The sequence below is a fragment of the Lepeophtheirus salmonis genome, chromosome 8, assembly GCF_016086655.4.
Source record: "Lepeophtheirus salmonis chromosome 8, UVic_Lsal_1.4, whole genome shotgun sequence".
Taxonomy (NCBI): domain Eukaryota; kingdom Metazoa; phylum Arthropoda; class Copepoda; order Siphonostomatoida; family Caligidae; genus Lepeophtheirus; species Lepeophtheirus salmonis.
In genome coordinates, this window is record NC_052138.2 from 7,275,305 (window position 1) to 7,296,486 (window position 21,182).

Here is a 21,182-nt window from a genome sequence, read left to right on the forward strand (position 1 = left end):
TCTTTCACAACCGCTCAAACAATAATGTGTCAAATAATCACAAAACTGCGTAATAACTTTTTTAGTACGAAATCTTATATTGCCATTTAGAGTTAACTAATTGCCCTTATACATCCCAAGATATATATTACTTAAGTCATACATTGGAAATATAATGGATTTCTTTTTTTACACTTATTATCTGGGTCTGGTTTTTTGAATTTTTTTTTTGGAAAAAAAAATCAAAAATTGCGAATATTAAATTATTTGGAAAAAAATTTCAAATATTACATTTTTGGAGAAAAATTTTAAATATTATATTTTTGGAGAAAAATATAAATATTACATTTTTTTGAAAAAAATCAAATAACAGTTGTTCAGATAAAATTAATTTTTTTGGAAAAAAATTTGAAAAATTAAATTAAATTTCAAATATTATTTAAAAAAAGCTAATATTTAAATATTACAATTTTCTAGTAAAAAGGAAAATATCCTTAATTTGAGGAGGGGGCTCCAGCCCCTGATTATATATATATACATTATTAATCTACTATAGATTTTTTTATATACCCCTAAGTTAAGGAGGAATTCTTCTTTCAAAGAGAGACGTACAACAACACAACAATCAAATGAAGAAATTAGAAGAGCAACTCGGTAGAATGTCTTAAAGTATTTAACGTTTTGTGTAGCGTGTGCGTCTCAAAATTTAATGGTCTTTTACAGTCTTCGGACAAAGTTTTACAATAATCCGTTTGAAATCATTTTGAATAACCCTACTAACAAACAGAAAAGCAAACGCAGGTGATTACTTCATTTGTGGAAGTAATGAACAAAAAAGATGAAATAACAGTTGAAATATATTTTTTCTGAACAAATAATCTATCCGCTGTTATAATTATGACACTCTCTGTGCCTCTGGTGAATTCAAAGACTGAAGCAACATAACATTTCAATAGCTTCATTATGTTTCTTGTATCCATTATGGGTCTTGACAACATAATTATTTAAAAGGATTCGAGTTTCGATCTATTCCTACTCCAAACACATTACAATATACATTTTTGTTTATGATTGTGCATTAATGAGTTAGAAAGATTCCAACTCCGCCATTTAGCCTATACAGGGTAGGGCAGCAAAATGTGGACTGTTCATTAATGTTTATTTTCTCATTACTATGATAAGGTTTAGTAATTATTTTTTTATATTTTCCCCCCGTCGTTTTACATAAATAAGCTGTCATTTAGTAATTTCATCATCATGAGCGATCAACAAGCAAGAATGCAGCGCATCTCAGATATCCTAGATGCTGGAGTTGATGTGATGAAGATTACAGACATTGTTAAGTGTTCTAGGAGTATAAGTTTTTAAGTTGGCCAAGATGAAAAAAAAAAATTAAGAAGACCTCTCCCAGATGTCAGGAAGTAGAGAGCATAATTTTAAGAGGAATCTTGTTAAGCTTATAGAAGAGTACAAAGGAGGACCCCACTAAGTCCATGAATCACCTCGCCAACGACGCCTTTGCGGCTCCTAGGACCATCAAGAGGGGTATAAAGCACCACTTGGGATTATTTTCTTTCACAAGGACCCCACGCCACCTTCCGACAGAGGGCTATAAAGCACCACTTGGGATTAATATTCTTTCACAAGGACTCCACGCCACCTTCTGATAGAGGGCACCCCTTCTCACACGTCTGCCAAGTGCCAAAAGTTATCTGCAGATAATATGGCTCGATTCCGGTCAAAAGAGATACAAACCAGATTTGATCTCACTTGACTTTTTCATGGGCACTTTGGAGAGGGAAACCAACAGGACCTCACACTCAAATGTATCTCACTGAAGTCCTCCATAGTGGCCGCATGGGACAACTTGTCAGAGGAGTTTTTCATCAACCCCTGCATGGCTTTTAGTAGACGTGTAAAGGCTGTGATTGAGATAATGAGCCATATTGACTGAATAAAGTTTAGCAAAAACTTTCTCGACATGTTTTGTTAACATTATTTTTTTGCCTATTATTGAAGATATAAAATTATTGATTTATTTCTAAATCCATCTCTCGAGTCCACGTTTTGCTGCCCTACCCTGTACTAATATTATGAAGAGCACTACAAAAGTATTGTTCGCCCTTCATGAAATGTCAGTATATGGGTTGATGATATTTTTGAATTCATGTATAATACATACCTATAGTTTGTGCGTTATTCTAATTTTTGACTTATATTCATGCATTCATGACCTTAATCTTTGGTTATGTATTGTATTCAAATTGATGTTTTGCTTCGTCTTTGCCTGCACCTTTGTTTCCTCAAATCATGTGCAAAAGGCATAATTACTATATATATTTTTTTTTTGTATTATGGAAATGCATTTATTAGCAATATGATGAACGCAACATTTTTCTTATTTCTTATGGCTCACGCAACCTTTTCTGTATATTTATATTCTTATTATACATAAGTAATATATACCTACAGTACAAGATTGTTATTTAGGTATCCGTTGGTGTTGAGACTCGGTCTAAGGCTGCATTTTTTTGGACACTTCTGAATTGATTATTTCTAGACCGATTTGGACTAACATTTTGGTTCAGAGTATTGTGCCAAATTTAATCGGTTTCATATCGTGGACCGATTTTTTTGGTCTGGATATATATACCAATTTTTTTCGGTCTGAATCAATGGCCCCATTTTCCTCCTTATTCAGATTTATGTGTTGTGTAAATACTATATATGAAACACATTTAACTTCATATGATTGTATTGTACCTTTGATCACAATTAGAAACACGCATAAATAGATCAAGAATTCATCTATAGAATCGATCTAGAATAGCGATTCCCAACTTGTGTATCTCAAGGTCATCTGTGGTTGCAATACAATTTTTTGAGGGACACCTACAGCCTTTTAAAAAGTTGTATGATAAAAATTTTTGTCTTTGTGTAGTATTTTCGTGTTAATATCAATATTCTCTACTTATAGCAGTCGGCTAAAGTATTCTTTTTTTTTGTAAAATTTCAAATTATTGGCGAGTTTTTTCCGTGTCGTCCTTTTAGTTCTAAATGCATTTTCTTTGGGCTACATCGAATTTTAAATGTACCCGTTCGGATCAAATTTTTTTGTTAGACCGAACCTCACATAATTTTTCTTCGGGACCAATCTTGACCGTATTTTTCTATACAACCAATATGAAAGGAGGCCTTCTTTAGTGGGCCGAATTAGTTCAGTCCACTAAAAATCAGAATGGTTCAAGACCGAAGTCCAACACTAGTATATATGAAAGAGAAGAGCTTAATTATAACTCTGTGGATAAGTAGGTGGTGGATTTGGGGATAGGGGCATTTAACACCCTAGGATTCGCCTATATCTCTTATCTTTGTATGTATACAAAGTCTTATTTATGGGCAAAGCACTGTTATTCTATTAAGTGAGTAGTATTTAGACGTCATAGTATAATGGAATTAAGTTTTGTTCTTCATAATAATTTATGATTCATTTTATCTCTTGGTTCTATGTATATAGACTATAAAGACTAATGGAAGGGTCCTTATTTGTGACTACGAAAAATGCATGCATAATACTCACAACCTAAAGTGGATTTAACTACTCTACTATGACATCACTATATATGTACACGTCAGGTCTTTAGACAGGGGCGTTCGCAGGATTGAATTAGTGGGGAGGCTTGGTGGTTGGATTTTTTTTGAAAATTTATAGAAAAAAAATTATACTCACCAAAATTAAATTTTTTTTCAAAAGTTAACTTACAAATACTTAATTTTTTGGGGAAAAAATTTAAAAAAATCCACAGTTATTCTCATAAAATTAAATTTAACATTTGGTAGCATAGGTCCGTATTTCGAAAATCCGAATCAAGAATCACGACGCGTTATCTGGTAAGGAGAAGAAAATGTTTGATAAAACGATTCCTATATTGAATATCGATGGACAGGGATATAAGATATGGAAAAAGGACATAAGATTATGGCAAAAATTCACCGACATAGATAATAAGAAACAGGTAATTGTAATTCATTTGTCACTAAATGGGAAGGCAAGAGAAGCTACTACGGAATTAAAAGATGAGGAAATTGACTGTGATCCTGGTGTTGAAAATACATTCACCAAACTGGATAAGTTATTTTTATTTAAAGAAGGTACATGTCAGTACTTGGCATTCTATGAACTGTATGACCTAAGAAGAAGCTATACTGACTCCAAAAGAAATATCCGGTCGAGTTTGGGTCGCAACCCAGTTAAGATGGTCAATAATAGCGAAAGCGAAACTTGGAGTCAGTATGGGAGCATAAAAGAGGAAGGAACCAGTGGTACAAGATATTATTGAAGCAAATAAAATGGTCCAGAAAGTCACAACAACCAATGTCAGAATAACTTTACCAAGGCTATACCGATGCATACTTTGCAAACTTCGAAAATAGTGGATCATAAATGGCAATTTTGGTCATGATAGAAAACAAAAACGTAAAGATATGTCGAATTGCATGGGTATCTAAAAGACAAGGACTGCGAATAAAAAGAGTGGTGAAGTCAACCTTGGCAGCTGAAACTCTACCACTGTTAGAAGGAGCTGAACTGTGTTTCTACATCTACAGTCTAGTGGATGAAATTTGTGGATTTAAATTAGAAGCGATTTTAAAAACAGATTGCAAATCCTTAAAAGAATGCCTTCAAACAACGAAGCAAGTAGAGGACAAGAGATTGAGGATTGAGATTGCAATGTGGAAGATCGGAAATAAAGAAAGTTATTTGGGTCCGAACGAAAAATCCATTGGCGAATTTTTTTACCAAACAAAGGAGTTTAACACTGCATCTGATGGACGTGATCCAAACGGGCTGAATTTTGACAAACAGAAAAGATGAGTAGAATGTGGAAACATATACAAGTAAATCTGTCACTATGTGTGTGTACACTTCTCGAGTCATGGTGGTTTGGCCAGTCGGTTATAAATAGTCAATGTTGTTACATATTTATTATTAGCAAATATATCTTAGTCATTATTAGTAGCCAGCCCTATTCCTTCATCCGTCATCATCTTCATCATTCACAGAACCTAATAGCAAATAAATTTTAAACCTATGTATTCATCTTATAAAACATGATTATCTAACTATGTTATATTAATTAATGATGCCACCTTAGGTTGTGTAATAACCAAAGTTCTGCTCTTAATATTATAGCGGTTTAGGATCTTGAAGCAATAGAACCGGAATAAACAAAGTCGAAATAAGACCAGAATATATTCCTTATCGGTCTCGGTTCTTGTGCTTTTCTTCATATATTAAAAAATATATATAATAAAAAATTAACAAGGTTTAATAAATAATAAGTCAATTTTCTGAGTTTTTTTTTTTGTTTTTTTTTTTTGTGCAAATGCAGCGTTTTCCATTGATTTTTTGTATCTGAATTCCAAATAGCTAAAGGCTTCTTATAGATCTAGAAAAGTGGTTTTAGGCACCAGACGGTATGAATAAAAGGTAGAAGGGGTAGGGTAGATTATGGATCCAGGTCTGCCACTAAGTGTCGGGGCCATGTAATGTGATAACTATAATATTTCTTGAGCCAGGGCTTCCCAAAATTTACTATGTCAAGGCCCCCTTACACTAGTACATTTTTAGCTGAGGCCCCTTTTATACGATACATGTGAACTATATATATGTAGACTGAAAGTAATCCTCAATTCTCCACCTTCCTTCCCACCCCCTAGCCTCCCCTCACGGACTCTCCATTGAAGACCATTGTCTTAAGTTACCTAAGTTTTCGAGGCACCTGCTGGAAATTGGGACACTACGCACTCTGCGTATTAGGTAGATAAGGCCCTGTTTGTATCTAATGTCAATTTCTGGTTTTTTCGAATTTTCTTGTTTTAAGTGCTTGTTACCAAACTGAGACGTATAAAAAAAAGTGAGACCTAAGGCCGGGACCGATAGAACTGGGGATACATCCCTAAATTATTTATCATTTAGTAGTGACAAGCAAAGAGAAGAAAAAATCCTATTTTTTTTTTTTATACATCAATGAAAAGTATTGCCATCCCTGATTTAGAAGGAATCACAAGATAACAACTGCTATGTTATGTTGCAAAGAGTCATTGACATCATATGCAGTCACAAGGGAAAAACGAAACAAGGCGAATCCTTCTGACAAGGTTTAGAACACAGTTAGGAGGAAAATAAGTTGAAACATCGACAGTTGAGATTAAAAACAATATACAGTTTTGTGTGAGTGAGGTTACCCTGTGCTGCGATTAAATCGAAGATAATTGGGATAATTTGACATATATTTATTACTTATATATCTTTTTTTTTTTTTTAATGTGCCTTTAATTAGTTAGATGAAGTTGCATTCATTAAGTATAAGTAAATATTATATGGTATTACATTTACTCTTTTGTAAAGTCTATATACACATATATATCTCAACCTTTCCTCCTGAAAAATAAAAAATAAACCCTAAAATTAATTGGTTGAGTGTTTTTCTTGGGATATTATTTTCTATCTATATGTCGGATGTTTTCTCGAAAAAATTTTAATTTGAAATTTTTTGTGAATAGCTGTTGATTATTGAAATTTTTTTCCAAATAAAATAATTTTTAAAATAGCGGTGAATTTTTGAAAAAATTTCGCAAAAAAATTAATGTTTGAAGTTTAATTTTTGTCATTTTTTTCCAAAAAAATTAATGTTTCAATTTAAATTGTTGAAATTTTTTTGTAAATAGCTATAGATTTTTGAATTGTTTTATTGAAAAAAATGTAATACTTGAAATTTTTTCCAAAAAATTATATTTCAAAAAATAATTCTTTGAACTTTTTTAAAATAAAATTTCAAAAACCAAGCGCCTTCCTCCCCTACCAATATAATCCTGCGGACGCCCCTGATCTTGTAAGTAAGATACTTAGAGACCCGATATATCAATCATCATTTTTTCTACCACGCCAGGCAGACTTCACAACGGAAGATTAATAAATTTATTTTCCTCCGTGAGTTTAGTGCCCTTTATATGTAGCTGGAGTTGTAGAAAATGTAACCTTCCGGTATGCTAAAAAAATTACCATAAAAGAAACATTTGGAAAATGTATACTTATTACGTCACAAAATTGGGTCTACTTTTTTTCTTCTTCATAAAAGCAAATTGTCTTTGGTTGTGGGTACTTATTTATTTACTTTCTTTGATACAATTATCAATCAAATCTTTAAAATTGATTTTCGTAAAGCAATATAAGTATAGAAAGTATATAATTATGGACATCAATTAATAATTTTCATATTAGTAATTATTATGCATAAATTAATTAATTGATGATTAAGTAAATATGCAATAAATTTTACTTCATGGGCTTCTAGGCTAATAGAGGAAGGAAGTACTTGGAATTGTTATTTTCAATGGTCTTGACAATGGAAATAAATACATATTATATATTTTGGCCTTGATTCGTTCTTCAAAATTGAACTAATAATAGTAATAGATACTTTAAAGTATTATGCATAAATTGCTAATGTAGAATCTACGTTCGCTGCAGATGACGTTTATGTTCGTCGATCTTATAATAACAAATATATTCGTCGTGATGTCGAAAGAAACCAAATATTTCTACAGGACCTACTCATAAAACACAAATAAGATTATTAGATTTTTTTTTTTATTTGCTTTAATTAGCAAAGTCCCCATAACAGTTTTCAAGCCATTACTGAGCTTGAATGGTATTTTTTCACATCAAGAAGCAATGTAAAATTTAAAAAACACAAAATGTTTTTTGATCCATTATTTTGGAAGTAAAGTATCGTCATATTTAGCACAATAACTCACAAATGTAAGAACAGATTCTTATAAAATTTTGTATGCTGTCTTTAAAGGTTGATACTCATTGAAAATGAGTTGAATTTTAAAAAAACGCAATCTATGTGAGAAGCATAGTACTTTTCTGCGCATCTCTTATCACATGTGTTGTATGTTATATGATTGTTAAAATAAGTAATAATACTTTAAGGACAATTAGATTAATAATATAATTCATATCTACTGAAATTGATCCGTATTTATAACTAATTTAGACGTATTTAGTTATAGTTTATTTCTGTACTTTTGTCACGCAACCTCACAGTGTTTATTTATTTTATGGTCAATATAAAACTAAATTTAAAAAAAAAATAATCAAAATAGACCTTATTTAGGGATTTTTTTTTTTCATTTTGAACTATAATGTGTATGGGTACACATTATAAGTTTGCCTGTACTTTCACTTCCTATCTCAAAATCTGCGGAAAGTTGATATTCTATTATATAAATCTTTTAATATTAGGGAAGGAACTTTGGTAAAGGAAAAGACGCGACGCAAAGAATATATTATTGGTGTAAAGGAGAGAGATCTTGATAATTTCGAAATATCCGAACAATTAGTACTTTTGAGGATCATGAAAGTAGATAGAAGTTCTCATTTTGTGGAAGAAGATGTTACCTCTAGCCTAATCCCTCAGTCCATCGATCGAATTTTAGTCCCTCTCATAGACGTAACGGAAGGAACGTCAGGGACTTCAAGTGACGCCCCTGGCGTTGGTCTTAAAATGGCGTCGATCTCATTTTCAAAATGGAAAAAAGGTGGGGGAAAGGAAAGGAAGAAAAAAGAAAGAAAACACGAGGGAAGAAAGAGAGAGAGAGAGAGAGAGAAACTCTTATTTAAGCAGTTGCAATTTTGAACATTGAACCTGAAACCACTTACTTTATTGAGACTTGAGAAGTAGAGTAGAGAATCAACGAGTTTGCAAAACAAAATTAGGCTTACGAGCCTTTACTTCTTGATATATGTTGTTTGCATAATTTAGTATTGCATGAAAAATGTGTAACAGATAATAACATTTTATTTTTTGATTTGATCAACAATACAACTAATTCATATGTAACAACGTTGTTCTTTTTGTAATTTGAACACATAGACTAACAGACATATACGGGGTGATTATAAATTTGTTTTTGTAATCACCCCGTATATGTATTGTCGAGCTTAAAATAGGTTGTAATGTTCCTAATGTCAGAGCTCCGGCACGTCTATGGCCTCTATCCTCCCTTCTCTCCTCGAATACTCAATAATCCTACTCCAATAATGTATGTATTCTTCACTTCGCGTTGCTTCACTTTGTACAGTTAATACCTTGTTATATTAAGGTTGCAATGATTGAATCTCAACTTTCTGCTTACGTTTTCTCCCATTTCGAAAGAGAAAGTATGACGTGCAGGCAAGTTATACTCATGTTTATTTTTGCAATAAAGGATTTGAAAAAATATATAGATACATATTAAAGAGTTTTCATTTTACTCGACTTTTTATTGATTAGACACATCTTGTTAGGAACTGCAATCAAAATAACAAGATCAGTAATTAATCTTTCATTTGATTTAATGCTTTTGTCGATTTTTATAAACTTTCATAATCATCTTTATAGTTTTTTTGCGCCAAAATATGCCCCTGAATTGTAATATAATATGAAAACTTGATTTTTTTTAACAAAGGCTCTAAACCCTCTAAATGTTTGTTGAAGGTTTTAATGATCATTTTTCTGTTGTATGGCTTAAACTATAATAATAGTTATTTAAGATTTAAATTTGAATTATGTTACATGGGGATTCTTATTTGAAATCCATGCATTGACTTAATATCCTACAAAAATCGTTCGATAAGTTTATATATATTGAAAACTAATTTAACTGTTCCATCAATACTTTGTATTATTATTTCATGAATAAATAAGAAAAAATTAAAGATTTTTTTAAAAAGAAAAATTATGAGTAACTTGACTTTAAAATTATGCTGATTTTCAAAATTTTGAGCAAAAATAATTTGTTAGAATGGACAAATGTGGAAATTAGTTGTCTACTCCATAAAGTATAAACTCTTAAAAATAAGGAGTGTCAAGGTGGTACCTATAGCGGTCCGGCGACTCTAGGTGTTCCGGTTGAAAATATTTCTTAGTGGTTTGTGTTCAATCAATTGTGAGATGATCATTTTGCCTTGCCAATTTTAATGTACAAAGTGGGGAACCAAAACTTGCAGTAGCATTTAATTACGATTTTATCTCTGTTACTTTTAATTAAGGGATGTCGTTATGTAACCAAGCCACAGATTCATCAAAAAAAAATTTCATCTGGTGTCTCTAAGTGTATAAATTTTGAGCAACAATAAAAAATGTAACACGTGTGCAATCTCCTCCACACCGGTGTCAGTACTCAGAGGATGAATAGACCTATAGCAGCTTCATCCGGCCTGTCTAGAACATCAAAATTCCATTAGAGTCGCATACTGCCAAGAAGAACGATAGATTCTGCAGGAACAGTATGACTTACTTATGTCCTGCCTCCTGCAGACCTGATCTTAACCCTCTGGACTTAGCAATTTATATTCAGCTACCTGTAATATTATTTATTATGATTTAATTATTCTCCATTTCCAAAAGGACATTAATACAATTTCTTGTTGATCTCTCGTCGGATAAATATATTGCCCATCTAATTATTTCCAAGAATAAATTACAAATATAAAGCGACGTTTCAAATACAATATTACTTGGCAATATTATAAAAGAGTAGCAAATAAAATACTATGTAGGATTTTAATATTATTTATATATAAAGGGTTGAGCTCATCCAGTGGTACATATTTTATGATTAAAAATTAAATGAGAGGTTCTGTGAGGACATTTATTTAGCAAAATCATCAGAAAATAGTGCTCGGCACAACTTACCTTCAATATATGAGCCCTCACCTCTAATAATTACCTCAATACAAGGCCTAAATCTCTTACAGACCTTGATAATGTACCCAGACTCGAGCTTGGTACACTCCTTCTTGATGGAATCCTCTAGAGACTGGTCCATCCTCTGAGGATTAGCTAACACCCTCTGCTTCCGACACGCCTATATAGTGTAGTACAAGGGGGAACATCTGAAGAGGAGGGAGGCCACATTTTGAGGTCATAAAAGTCCGGAGAGTTGTCTCTTAGGAAGGCCTGGGTCTTAGCGGTGCAATGACACGGACCTCTGTCTTGAGTGAAAACAAAATTGTCCTCGAACATTTCTCTGGCCCAAGGAGCACTTTCTTATACAGAAATTCGATGCAAGCATCTGCTTTGGGTCCTCCTTCCTCTCCACAAAATGGGAGGGTAGACTTTGCCTGTGCGAGCCATTGGATTTTTTGTTTTGAAAACATGTCTTACTTAGGCGAAGACATGGTCTGTATGTTTGGCTGTGATGTACTGACTGTTCTGCTTATTCAGAGTGTTATGAACGGTGAAAAAAGTTTAATCAGAAAAGAACTAAACATTGATCGAATTTTTTTAGGTCCTTGTAAAAAATTTAGAATCTTCTTTGCTCTTTCCTACCGTCTCAGCTTGCTCTGTTCAAAGAATTGATGTCTAATTGTCCTCCTCCGTGATTTTACACCAATTCCATTTCAGATTGAAAATAATACAATATGTACCACTAGATAAAATCAACCCGGTAATTCATTTTAAAAATTGTGGAGTACTTTAGTAATTAATAGCTAACTGCCAGATGATTTCAAGACTGTTGTCAGTTTCTTTTTGAATGGAAGGTTGCGTGACACCCAAATATTAATGTTTTTGAAAAAAAAAATAATAAACCATAGGTATTACCAGAAAAATAAATAGATTAATATGACTAACTTTTATTTACAAGTGCTGGCATCTTCACGTCGAGGTCGGAAACTTTTCAGGATACCCTCGTTTAATAAGACTTGGCAATAGATGGATATATTGTTTGATAGAAAGTAAGTCTTTTTATTGGTAAGTCCTATTTTATCATCCAATATTTCACTACTTTCCTTAATATTAATGAAAAAAGTTATTTATTGTTATAAAACTTTGTTGTCTAAGCCCCAAAAATGGTCAACATCAATAATGCTGATGTAACGTGTAAACGCTCTATAGTTAGCAAAGATATAATTTACAATATAAACCAAAGTTGTTCCTCTTTCATTAATTTTATATAAACGATACATATAAATGAAAGATATTAACACAGCATCCTTTCATACAAATATTTGATACATAGGAAAGCAAAAAAAAAAAATAGTTTACATGATATATTCATATCTCGTAGTCTAGTTCACGAGCAGATCACGAATCAATAATAAGTTTTTTCCTAATAAATCATGTTTTGCGACCTTCTAGAAATAAATACTCTGTTGTAAATAAAACCCTCATTATGTTTGCTTCAAATGAACTCATTTGACGTAAAAACAACTCAAACCCTGAGGCTTTATTTATGTTCAAAGAAAACCTTTTAAATTCAGTTATTTTTTAACCTTTAAATTGTCATTTCTCAGAATGGAATATTTTAAAAAATATAAGGACTTATTTGAAGTACGCATTAAGTTTTCCAATTAATAAACTAATTTGTATGTTGGATTATTGGTCCTTTTTATATTCAAAAATTAAGGTCTGCTAGAATTGAAAATGAAGTTTACAAGATTTTTGAAAAAGGCAAGATGTGTTGAGTTGTGTAATAAAATGAAATAAAAATATGAGAGAGATATCACTTAGATGTAAGTTTAACTCCGTTTCTTGCTTTATCATTTATTTGTTATGTTAGGTATTAATATTCTTATAGCAGGTGCAAAGTTGTTGAATTATTTTTCTTCATCTCTTGTAAAATAGTAATAATTATATTATAATTTAGTAAGAAGTTTCGGGAATTAAGCAAGCAAAAAAATATAATAATTAGTAATGAAAATCGTGTGAATTTTGGGGATGTTAAAAAAAAGAAATCAAAAATCAACATGGCAACCCTGACAATTTGAAGAATGTTTCGGGAGGAGATCAGCTACAATCAGCTGAGACGAGGGGGAGGGAGAGATGGGAATAAACAAAGACACAGGGAAGAATTAATCAGATGTCGATCCTCAATTCTTCTCTGAGTACTATAAGGGAATACAACTATAAGTCCACAACAAATCCTCAAGGTTATTTTCCGTCCTTAATGAGCACACACAAATGTTCCCTCTGGGTTTGAATAAAATTGAATGTAGTAGAAAGGGAAGTTGACTACTCAGGAGTTAAATCATAATGATAATAACTGAAGATAAGTAAATTCATTCTTCAGTTTCCTAATTCAAAAAAAAAAAAAAAAATACAGAGAATTTTTATCACTAATGATATTAGTATTTAATACAAAATTAGGTCCAAGTTTCTCACATAGAGGACGCTGTGAAAATTCTTCTCAGCATTTATCCTCTTTTAGGCGATAATTATTACATCAGAGGGAGAAAGTTACACCTTGACAACCCATTAAATGTAAAGAAAAAGTCAACTCTCTTTATGACTTATATAAAAAATTCCGTGTTGTCCACAATTAACTTGTTTATTTTGTAAAGCTGTTAATATTTCATTTCAATCTTATCAAATAATAAAGCCATAGTTAGGAAGAAACGTCTAAATACCAACCAATTTTGGGTCTTTTTTCCTGAGGAAAGATTACAAAATACAATAAAGGTAACGATGTGTTATATCTTCAAATGAATTTACATCAATAACAAATACTAACTAATTCATTGTTGCCTCAGTTTGTCTCCACGTCATACTTTCTCTTTCTATCTCAAAAGGAAGTATCTTCGGTACGTCAAGCGTAGGGACGCGAAGTGAAATGAAGAATATATTGAATGAGTAAGAGGAGAAGGATCTCGACTTTTTCGCAGGGACACGAAGTGAAGCAAAGAATATATTGACTGAGGAATAGGAGAAGGATCTCGACTTTTTCGAGTTATTCGAAAATCAGCACTTTGAAGGGTCACAAAAGTAGATGGAAGGTCTCATTGGGTGGAAAATGCTATGAATTTGGCTGTTATGGAGTATTCGGAGGAGGGAGGTTGAGTTATTGCGGAGTTCATCCCTTGACGGAGGAATGAGGCCCGGGGGAGATCATTTCTAATTATGTAAGGCATTACGATTGATGATTCTTATATCTATAATGAATCTTTGCACGGGAGTCGTAGTGTGCAAATTCGTGATGGCGTTTTTCTTCTTGGACATCGACGAACTCGGATATTTCTATACCTAACAACTATACAATGATAGTAAATAAGCATTAACTAGAAAATAAATACGTCTATTATTAATTATGTAATTTAAATTAGGTTTCTTATGAAAAAGATATGAACAATTCAAATTTTAGTATATTGACGCTTAGTTGACAGTCTATAATTATGTCCCCTGTTCAAACTTAATTATTTTTTGTTACTTATATGAAGTCTTAATATACATATAATATAGTACTCTACGTTTTTCATGGCATGTAATTTAATTTACAAATACTTAGACGTTCTCTCATCAAGAATCAAAAAAATAATAACAACCGCTTGTGATTTTTTTATTTTTAAATATGATTTGATGAGCTTTAGCTCCTGGCTAAATTTTATCTAAAGGTTTCTTCCTTTAAAGTGGCTGACTCCTTTACGGAATAGTGACGTCATGTCACAACATACTTTGAGTTTGCATCACCCCCCTTACACATACAAATTAATAATGATAGTGATTTTTTTCTTATGATTCATCATTCTTCCTCTCTCCCTTCTTCTTAAAATAAGAAAAAGATAAATGTGGAACTGCTGTCAAGAATTTATCTTCTGATTTAATCTAAATGTGACATTTGTTAATTAATAATAATTGAATCATTTGTCATTGCAGTTTTTTCCACCAAACATTTACCAAAATAGAATGATGATGATTTCCTAATATGTGTTTACATGCATATGATTATATCGAGGTAAAAGTAGTGAAGACTGGAGACAGTTGCAACATTAAAAAGGCCACAAAAGTAAGTTACAATCTCTATCCGTATATATCGGGGTAACTGTCAATATTTACTTATCTCTATTATACAAATTTTGAGAGGTTAAGAGGCATTTTTTTTTACAATGCTCCGATAAGCAATGCTGTAGAACATATAATTAGCTGGCGATTTCTAAGAAAAACATTGTCCTAAGAGGATTGAGATTGTAGCGCTCCTCTGCGAGGGATTTTTGTATGACAATTGTCTCTGGTAACAGACTGGGACTTCGAGGAAGACAATTGACAATAACTACATGCGGTTAAAGGTCAGAAAGGACCTTAGACACTCTCCAGGAGCAGGGAGGAGGCCCTTCAAGAAAAAGACTAGTTCCTCAATTGCTGACGTGGTCATGAAGATGAACAACCCCTTGTTGAGTGTGCAAAAAAGATCCTGAATCACATCAAGGAACATGTCAACTCACTGTAATCTTTTCTGATGAGAAAACCTTTACTGTTGACCGGTCTTCAACAGGTTTACTTATAGATTATTGACATTTGGGGATTTACCAGAGGAACAACTATTCGTCTCCATTACCAAACAACCTGCTTCAGTGATGATGTTAGGCCTGGTTGCATCCAACGGGAAGGCTATACATCCCGTTTGGTTCCCTAGGACGCAGGCCGAAGGCTGATGAGTTCGTCAAAATTCTGGACACCAAAGTTATCCCATGAATCAAATCCATGTTTGGCAATTCTCCCTGTGTTTTCCAACAAGATGGAGCACCTGCCCAACCTGTGAAGAAAATCCAATATTGAATCCAGGGGAACAGGCATTTTTGGGCAAAGGACTTTTGACCACCACAGAGCCCAGACCTCAACCCCCTAGACTATTCCATCTAGGTGCACGTAGAGTCCAAGTACTGCAGGAGACGCCACAAAAGAACTGAAGACCTCCTTCAACAAGGAGTGGACCTCAATGAGCGCCGAGTACATCCAGAGAATCTGGAGCAACTTCCAACTTCCGCCACTGCCTGGAGCTCACCATTAACACTGAGGGTGGATACATTAACTGAAACATGTGGGGTTTTTTTTTGTTTCAATTAATAGTTAATAAACATTTTTCCTAATACACCCAGGATCCTACTATACGAATAACTACGTTTTCTAAATTTATTCTAAATCAAAAAAGTTATGTGCAAAAAAGAAATTGGTGAAAATTACAATTTGGTTTTTTTTTTTTTTTTTTCAGGTGCAAAAGCGGAACTTCTAATGGAATATTGGATCTGTAAAAAAATTAAGTTTGTTGAAAATTGTCTGGATATTCGTTTCTATATACATTTGACACATAAAATTGATCTATAACCGAAAAATCTGTCATTTTATTTCATAATTTTTGCTATATTTGCAAAATGAACCTATTATCGAGAGGGGTTTTTTTCGACGACATTATTTTCCTTAATGGTTATCTGTGGACTGAGGGATGAGGCCGCAGGAAATCACATCTAATTAAGTAAAACACTACAAATTTTCTTGTATCTACTATGAACCATTAAAATATAATTATAGGATGAATGTAATTGGTATCATGAAGAGGAACTTCTATGTCATTAAATCCAATAACTCTTGTAACAAAAAATTACTATAAACATACATAAATATTAATATACAGTACAAACTCTACTGATTCTCTAATCCTACGTGGAAACTAATTCGAGCCATTATGATCGATTGAGTCCATACCATTCTCCTCCTAACCTAATAAAGTATATTCTTCGTTTCGAAGTTATTTTATTAATATTAAAAAGTTGAAATAATTCATTTTACACAATCCGATGTCCCTATTTCTAATTTTGTGAAAGAAAAAGAAAATATGACGTGCATGCAAACTTATACAATGTACCCAAAAACTACGTTGAGCTAAGTTCAAAGCTCAAAATATTGTACAAAGATTTTTGGCTAAAAAAAAAGTATCTGACATCTATCCAGTATTATGAAATAAGGTGTAAATATAACTTATTACTTTTTATCATCATATTTTGTAGAACGGGCCTTCAGTATAATGGCTTGCTTCTTTCCAATCAAATTAACAAGCTTAGAATTACCGAACGTGGGAATCTACGTCTTCTTTTTAGTAAGTTTAAATTTGATATGGAGGAACTAATATCACTATCACACACTACACACATCACATTATTTTCATTTTGGAAGAAAAACACATATGTATTGATTGCGTGGGTGGCGCTATAAGTTTATTTTGAAGCCAAGGGGCGCCAGCTTAAAAAAGTTTGGGAAGCACTTGTCTAAATGATTTAGTGAGAGGGCATTTTAGTGACTCAATTCTACATGGGTCAAATGAAACATATGAGAACGAAGTCCGAATGTATTGCTTCAAAACACGAACGTAAATGGAGAAATGATATAACTATTCCTCTGATTTGTGATGTTTTTAAATCCTTCAAAAAGGTTTAAAAAACTGGCCCTGATGGGCTTACCCCTGTAGTTTTCCAAAATTTATTTGATGAGTATTACGAAAGAATTGCTTTGTTTTACAAATTATCAATTCGATTATCGTACGTAGCAAAGTTAATAGAAATACAAGGTTAGACCATCATGTAATCCGCATTGCTAGAATTTTCAATTTGATGTATCGTAATTTTGACGCCATTGAGAATAGAAAGGGTACCAAATACAAATTGACAAAAGGCCAAAATTAAGAACTGGTACTACGTTGTGGGCCAATAAAGAGAAGTTTGGTATCCTTGGAGTATGATATTATATCTTGTTTACATTTTACAATATATATATTATTACTAATTGATTATTATTATTAAGATAATAATACCTATTCACCATTCCGAAAAAGTATAATGTATTCCTGCAATGAAACTGTGTGTTGTGCAGTTACCATTTGTGATTCTCATGTGATGGGAATGTGTTTGTCATCAAAAGGACATTTTTGGAAAACACCCGAGAATTTGTGTAAAACATTTAGAGGAAATTTAAGGGATTTAAAAGGTGAATTGCTGGGACTACTTTTAAAAAGAAAATTGAAAGAAGATGCTATCCCTTCCCGAGGTCTCATACAATCTTCTTCGTTCCTCGCTGTAGTCCACTATGGCAAAGTGATCCTCTGTAGAAACTGAGACTTAGTTCATATGCTTCACTAAGACGTGGAAGATCCTCAATGGGTTGGAATGTCTTTTAATAAAATGAAGACCTTGTCAAATTGTAGAATCAAGAATATAGATAGTTTCTTTTTTTATACGATGGAAAATGTAAACAAAACATGCATCAACTTATACACTATGACGTCACTATTAAAAGCGTGGTTGGAGTCAAACATCAGTCGTAAACACGTTATATTTTTTTTTTTTTGTGTCCCAAGGGCATTCAGTTTTATGTGAACAATTTTACTGCAATACAGATTTCCATAGATATAATAATTTAAATTAAAATATTTCATTTAAAAAGAAACAAAACTTAAAAACCACGCGCTTCCATTCTAATCACCATTGTTATATCGAAAGGAACAAATTATTAAAATCAAGAAAAAATTAAGCTGAGAAGGCCAATAAAATAGTAATTAAGTTAATAACCATGCAGTCTATGTCCTAAAAAGAATATAGTATAGGTAAAATAACAAAAGTTATCGTTACAACGACAGTGAGCAATTTGTATATAGGTTATACACCAATTGCCTTTTGTAATTAAAGCATCGATTTTTCCGTCGTTTGCTGTTGATAAAAATAATCTCCATTTATAAAACCTTGAGGGCAAATCCCCTTTGCAATGACGATTTTCAACGTCCTGTAGATTTCTTATTAATCTGCTACATTCCAGAGTATGTGGTCAATTGTTTGTCTTGTTAAACTGCAGAAAAACTTTGTAGTGTCCATCTTGTAGTATTTCCTAGGCTGTTCATGAGTACCCGAAAAAACTGGTACTTCCAAACCATTTCGTGAAAACGGCTAAATATTTATTTTACCATAGGTATCGATGCTTTATGTGGAGTATGATCATGGATTACTCATGGGATGTCCAACATATAATATAGGATCGTCAAATATATATATATATTTTTTTTTTTTTGTTAGCCACCAGGTGGAGAAATACTGCTTTGATTCTAAAAGAAACATTGATCGCTGTACTAGTAAAAATAAAATACTATCTATAAAAAAAGAAGTTTAAAGAGAGATTGACTGTTTTAATCACCATTGTTACTTCAATGTAAAATCACTTTCAATCATCAAAAACATTTTTTTATAGGCATTTCAATCAAATAGACTAACTAAGTTTTTTGATCCCATTCAAAGTCCCATCAAAAATCTAATATAGGTAAAATACCGCCCAATTTCTCTCGGTCATCCTGGATTCCTTCGCATAAATAATTGTGTCTCCTCAACAAGGTGTAATGGCTTTTTGCCGGATGGTGTTAGAAAAAAAAAGAAGATTTTGTACTAAAAAACTGTTTGACTTAGTATTGTTTGGGTTCACGTCAAAGATGGACACCAGCAAAGAGTATATACACCATATTTTACAGTTTTTCTTTGATGAAGGCAAAAACAAGCCATTCAGCTGAAAATGTGCATAACGTTCGTGTTCCTGACAGTTTAATAGCCAATCACGCACAATTTATGTTTCATGGATTCCGTTTTGGTAATTTTGATGTCAAAGATGCACTACGCTCTGGACGGTAAATTGTCGAAAATGTGGATAAAATGATGGAATTCGTCGAGTACGACCTTCATACAAGGACTTTTGATTGCCAAGGAGAAATATAGAAAATAGAAAAAAACATTAAAAATAATGGATTTCCTTATTAATATTCTTGTTATATATCTAATGAGTCTAGGTGAGACCGTAATCAGTTGCAGGGGTCCCTTTTTCACGAGCATCAAATAAGCAACCATAAAATGTACCCCACCATTTTTACATATCATGAAGGTTATGGGGAAAAATTAATAACTTTTGTCAACTTTTCTTCAAGATATTTGGTAAAAATAGTTTTGAGTGGTCAAATGAATTTTTTGAGAATCATTTATTTTTTTAAATAAATTTTTCATTGTTTTTCCTGTATCTGATATAAATAAAACATTTAATTATTTTACTGTCAGTTGGTACAATTGAATCAAATTTCAAAATATACTCAGGAGAATATATTCGAGATGATGCATTGTATTCAAAATTAATTTTGAAGAATTAAACCCATGTTTCTTGAATCTTGGATCCAATAATGTTGATATATGCAAAGGAAAAAAATCTCGCAAATATGGAGAATCGTTCTTAAATTTAGTATATGGGAAATATAATTATTTATAACTTTGTTACTATTCACTTAAATTCAGAGCGTTAGCCCGTTCAATAAATCCTCAGTGCACTCCCGCTCAGTTACTAATTTTGTGAGCGTGCTCTGCTCCCGCTCGTTTTGTAAAGCATTGAGCGTACTCCCGCTCAATGTAAAATGAGCGGCGCTCATTTTTTCGCTCTATTTGAAATTGACAACTCTTTATGTATGTATTGTAACAAAAGAAATCCAATTCATTTTTTTTTTCCTTTTAACCCTGTTTTTATCTAATAGATAATGGTAAAAAGACATTTTGATACCAAAATCATGTCTCTAGCTTCAATATTAAGGAAGTTAGAGACCAATTTATCATCAGAATTTCACGCCATTTTTTCGTAGTGTTAAAATCTGTTAATGTTATAACCTACACCAAAATCTCACATATAATAAAAATATGATATTTCAATAAAACAACACGACTTTTTAAACATCAAGTGAATCGAATGAAATTTTCTTGAATTACAGATAAAGTACTGTACAAAAGATGATATTTTTAAATACCTGCAATTGAATTGTATAATATGAAATTCAGTATATGAATACCACGCTTTCCATACAAATATTGATAGTTATTGAAAAGGAGAGGTTAAAAATTAATGCCAAAATACTTTCATATTGAGCAGTAATATAGATTGAAGATAAATTCTTTTCAATATCGGGTTAAATTGATAACATCGCATAACCATTTTGTTTTGAAAAAGTTTACTAAATTTTAGAAAATGAACTTTTTTTAATCCATTTTTTCTTTTATTCAATCCATTACAATATATTTGTGGCTCAGAAAGCTATCCTGAAATGAATTATTTTATATCGAATAGTGCGATTAAACGAAGCAACGGATTGAAAAAGAAAAAAAATTGCATGAAAGGTTAAGAATTTATCTACATTAAGATAAATGACACAAATTGATTTCCAATTTAAGTAATAAACATTCAGCATTTTTACAGGAATCCCCGAAACACTAATTAACTTTTGCGCATGCCTTCTGCAAGATATTCCCTCTTCGTAACGTACCTACTTTATGATTGCAAATAAATTAAAAAATTTGTCCCAAGAAATAAAGACAAAAT